Below are 5,755 nucleotides of genomic sequence, written 5' to 3' on the forward strand. Positions count from 1 at the left end.
ATATTGGATTAGTCCTTTAAATTTTTTAAGTTTCAAATAAGTCCTTTAAATTTTTTTAAGTTTCAAATATGTCTTTTAAGCTGTAAATTTAATGCAGATATTTGAAACTTAACGACTTTAAAGGACTAACCAGATATGTTTGTCAAACTTAAAGGACTAAAAGATGTAATATTTGGCCAAAATTTTACTACAAATAAATCATTAATTGCTCAAAAGAAATGCAATGCACATTGTAACATCCCAAAATTTGTAAAGATTATTTTATATTAATTATTTGATAATTTTATATGATGAGTTATTTGTCATTATAAATATTTAATTAAAAGAAAAATTTGCTACCCACGTTTTTCTAAAGCCAGGTGGAAATTATGCTTAGTTAACACTCATAGTTATTCTGATTCATTTGTTCCTATCTATTAGGTCATAACTTTGATTAATTAGAGTAGTTAGTGGCATTTACGGTTACTCCATAACCCACCCACGTTTAAGATTTGATGGAGTGGAGGCAAAGTTCTACTAATTAGCTATTTCATTCTATCACATGTAAAATCTCCTAGTTGTTTATTTCTCGGACTCTCAAAACGGTGCCCTTGCCAGTCTCTCACCAACATGTGTACGATACACTGCCTCTCTTATATCTATCACACCCCATTCCCTATCACAATGTTCTCTTATTATTTTCCATAGCCTTTGACAGTTACTCACATTGATTTCATTCTCTCAATTCCATTAAACCTTCTGTGCTTGGCCCAACGTAACCATACCTTTAGTTTTCTTATGAATAAATCCATTAACCCAACTAACCCATTTGGTTGCATGTCTCTTCCCACATCGGCCTTGAATTCAAATATCATTCACATATATTATTCAGCCACACGAGTATATTAGTATGTTACAGTTTTAATCTCTTCAATTTCATTTAACCAAACAATAATTGCTCTTGTCCCTCACAAGTTAATAGGTTCCTATAGCCTCATGCCTTTCCTTATAGCTACAATTCAAAAATAGCCAAAGTAAACCGTAAGATAAGTCCACTCCCATGATTCCCTCCGTTCATTAGCGACCCCTTCTATGAATCCAAAGTGATATTAACAATTGTAATTATCCTTTCTCGTCACATGAAACCATATTCTCTTTCCCTTGTAATAATGATTCCCTAAGAAGAAAAATCTACACTCGGTTCCCCTTCATTTCATCTTATGGTAACGATCTGCTATTAAAAAAAAAAATATATATATATATATATAGAAAGAAAAGAACAACACGTGATTGAGAGGAGAAAACAAGAGAGTAAGTAGAAGCAAACTCACGGGGGTCAACATCATCAAGTGTAGGCTGAGCGGAGTAAAGACTGATGCGTGTGGATTGAGGGTTTTGCTAGGAAGTAAAGCGTACGAGGTAAGGGCTTTTTCCCCATACGTCCATACTAAGTGCTAGACTGTGTTATTAAGTAGAGGTAGCAATTCTTGTCTTTTAAAAAGAAAAATAATTAAAACGTATTTTCATGGTAAAATTAATCCTTTTTAAAAGTGATTATTATCAATTATGAGTGGTTATTCTTAATTATGTTTTATATGAAAGTTCTGTATGATAATTTGGTGTGAATTGATATATTTTATATTATTATGCTTTATATGTTTTGTGGTGTTGGAAAAGAAGTGATACATTTTTTTTATGAATTAAAGAAAGGAAAAAGATGAAAATATGTGTTATAAGAAGATATAGATTTTAAAAATAATGATATAGTGCTCCAAATCATTCTTGAATGAATTAATAGATGTCTAAATTTGTGGTATATGGGTGGCTAATTATCGTTTAGAGCAAACATACTATAGTCTTAATATTTTTCACTTCGGGAGCCACTTTTTGTAGGATTATGGCAGTGAGATAGTACACTACTATACTTGATGAGATAATGCCTCCCTATTTTGAATGCTTGTGCAGCTAAGTTTGGTGGACTATAAAATTGGTGCTTGCTTATTATTCATGAAATATGTGTGTCTATGACTTGTTATTTGAAGTTTGATTCTCTTTTATGTGTGGGTATGTGCTCATGGATGTTGCACGTAAAATTTGAGATTGTTATCGAACTGAAATAATAAGAAGAGAAATAAGCTTTTTATGAAAGACTTCTTTTGTCGTGTGCATGATGTGGTATTATTTTCTGTGTGGTGCCTTAGTGGCGGGTTACAATTATTTCTTAGTGGATGCCTGTGTGGCGGGTTATAATAATATATTTCTTTGTGGTGCCTTAGTGGCGGGATAATATCATATTGCATTGTTGTGCCTGTGTGGTGGGTTTTAGTCTGCATTTTCATGATCATGCATGGCATATGCATCTGTGTGGTGCCTTAGTGGCGGGAATTGCAATTATTTTCTGTGTGGATGCCTGTGTGGCGGGAATTGCAATTATATTCTGTGTGGATGCCTGTGTAGCGGGAATTATATCCGGATCATATAGTTATAAGAGCATGCATTTTGCACATCATTGCATTGCATTGGGTCTATTATACATCTGTGTGTTGATAAGTGATTAAACTGTTATATATATATAAAAGAAATGTGTATGAACTTACCTTAAAGACTTAAATGTATTTTTCTTATTTCTTTTTGATTGATAAGTTTTGATATTATCTATTTCATGACATTGTTTCTGGTGCTTTGAGTATGAACCAATTTGGATAAGGAAATTGACCCTTACAACCAACATTTTAGGTACCTAAGAAGACATGGTGTATGCTTTGTTGTTTTTGCTTGAAGCGCGTATGGGGACGAAATTGGGTTTTTGATTGTATTGTAATTTTAGAAGTGATTTTGAAGGACATTTAGTTTAAGAATTTTTGTTAAATTATGTAAAGAATTTTGTATAGGTTTTGCTAGAATATATATTATTGATGAAATAAAAAAAAAATAGTAGTGATTTTCTAAAAATGAGAATGATTTAGGCGTAATGTCTTGGACCAAAATCCGGGGCGTTACACACATCTTGCAAGTCCATCACATCTAAGGAAGTGAAAGGGTCATAGTGGAAGCTTACAATTAAGAACCATAAGATATTCAAGGTTAGTTAATGAGAAGGTAGAAAGTGCATCCATTATATGGATAGTCTTCTAAAGCTAGCCATCAAACCTTGACTTTTTTTAGAGCATACCGCGATTGAAAAAAAGTTTCATGGATGGAGTGACAAATGATTACGGTTGCGGAAACCGGATAAAGTCGGGAACCGTCGGTTATCTTTTGAATCAAAGTAGCGCCGAGTATTTCGACTACAAGGGGAGGGGAGGCTTTCATCCTATTGGTTGACAATGTTCACCATAACCTCATCTACAGAGACTTGCAATGGGGGCATGCAGCTAGCATATATATACCATTATATACTAAAATGAATTAGTAGTGTAGGCATATGCCCACACAAGATTATAGTTGGTTTCGCCACTGATCGGGAAGCCTTTGAGCAAAACAAGAAAGAAAGTTAGCATGTAAATCTTTGAAGATTTCCCCATAAACTGAAATACCAGGACATCCAAGAACTGCACCATCAGTGTTAGCTGTCATCCATCCAAGAATAGGTTGCCAAAGAATTTTTTATTTTTATTTTGAGGAACGAATTTTCTTTATACAAGGAGCTTTGGGAGGTTTTATGTTGATTCTAAAACTCTTCATGATAGAAAATTAAGAGATTGAAGTCATCTTAGAAAATTCGCCGGTCCACATACTTGTTTTAATTCAAATCAAAGCAAATTAACCTTAAACATAGTCATACAAATATATTGAAAACAACCCCCATAAAATCGCGAGTCTACCTATTAACTTATTTAAACTTCTAACCCATTTAGGATGGTCTGTAGAATAATTATTAAAAGGATCATGTTAACCAGTGCCGGAGCACTAGTTAAGAAAACCATAAAGAGAAAGTTTTAAATTTAAAAAAACACTTTATTGATTTTTAAGGGATTGACAACACAATTTCCAATGCAAATACATACTATATTTGGTTTTTAAGTAGTGCCCTGGGAGCACCGGTTAACATTACCCTTATTAAAAAAATACACTCTAGTGGGACTTGTACCCATTACCACAAATTCAAAGCCAAGCAGTTTCCGCCACTTAAGCATTTTGGATCAGTTTTAAAAACTTTCACTTTTAATCTGTATAACAATTACTTTAGTGCCTTACAAATAAATAAGAAAGTATTTTGGGGCCCAAAAAAATCAAGGCCGAGTGGCATAGCTTAGCCTCGACGGGCTATAGGCTGGTCCTGTCTGTTGGTGTTGGCTCTTCGAGATTTCATATTCGATTCTCCGTAGGACCAATTTAGATGGGCTAGTTTAGTTTCTATAAAGAAACTTATTTAAACTCCTGCAATCATATTGAATAACGAATTATTTGTGTTTCAGATTTGTTTGATTATCTTTACACAAAATATACCCATTAAACACATATACTAATTTTTTTTTTATTTCAAGGAAAACACATATATGTACCCATAGGTAATCATTTTCTTAAAAGGAAAATGTTACATGAATATCCTTTATTCACACACCCCATTGTACACCCTATGCACTAGAGACATTTTGGTAAATTCATCTCACAACCACACTTTCTCTTTCATCTCCTCTCCCTCTTCCTTGCCACATGTCAGAATTTTGTGTGGGTGTAACGGGTGTATTGCCACATGAGGGTGTACATGTATCACCACTCTTCTTAAAAGTATGTAAATTGGAAATAAGACACCTAAAGAGATGTAGGGAATCTTTTTTTAATACATTAATTTGTTTTAATGATTTGGTCTCTTAAGACTCAAATGACCGAAGTTTAAGGCTACATCCAACTTATGCTTGATGTTTGCCAACCAAATCCCAAAATTTTAGTCATCAAAACTAACTAACCACATTATAAAATAGCAATGTCCTTGTCCTCACAAATTGCACAAAGAAATAGAATCTAATAGAGAAAATTTCTTGTGTCGCCATGCTTCCTTGATCTTAACCTTTCCCATAAACCAACCTTTGGCATTACATAATTAAGTTACACCAAATATCCCACAGAACCAAAAATCATGATCAATAAATGTTTCAAAATCCTTTTGTTGGTTTCAATAATTTTGTTGATCATTGTTTCCATTGTCATTATATTAGTTTTCACAACCTTTAAAGCCAAGAACCCAGTAATACATCTCTACCCAGTTGACCTAGATAAGGTTGAATTTTTCCAACCCGGCGTAACAATTGTACCATTACACATGATAATAAGTGTAATGAACCCTAATTATGGAATCTACAAGACAGAAAATACCACTGGTTTCGTTAGTTATCAACAAACTGTAGTAGCCATGGTTCCTGTTGATCCACAAACTTTGCCTGGGCATTCATGCAACTAATGTGACTGTTACTGCGAATCTTATGAGTCACAAGTTGATGACTAATGAAAATTTTCTGGCTGATGTTGGAGATGGATCTTTTAATATGACAGCAAGGACAACATTTCATGGGAAAGTGCATATATTGAAGATTATTAAGATCAAGGCATTGGTTAATATGTATTGTGATATATTGTTTAAAATGGATCCAGTGGATGCTGTTTCTAGCTGTGTAACCCATATGAGGGTTATATAATTGGGGCATTTTTTGTAGTTGCTATTGCAATTTTAATAAAAATGCTTCTGGTTAAGAAAAATGTCAATAAGTAGGAGGGAGATTTTTGTTTATAAGAATTAGAATTACTCCTGTTTATGGCTTCAGCATTTCATTGTATA

The 5,755-nt window shown here is 33.5% G+C and overlaps 1 long non-coding RNA gene across 1 annotated transcript; it reads left to right on the forward strand.

Moving 5' to 3' along the window:
- Positions 1 to 259: 259 nt before the first annotated feature.
- On the forward strand, positions 260 to 2,931 carry LOC146929717 (uncharacterized). The gene is made up of 2 exons (XR_015006109.1): positions 260 to 1,398; positions 2,716 to 2,931. It is a non-coding gene; the product is annotated as an uncharacterized LOC146929717 (long non-coding RNA).
- Positions 2,932 to 5,755: the final 2,824 nt, after the last annotated feature.

Source organism: Medicago sativa, chromosome 4 (genome assembly GCF_051527215.1).
Source record: "Medicago sativa cultivar Bolivia chromosome 4, Bolivia_mono, whole genome shotgun sequence".
NCBI lineage: Eukaryota > Viridiplantae > Streptophyta > Magnoliopsida > Fabales > Fabaceae > Medicago > Medicago sativa.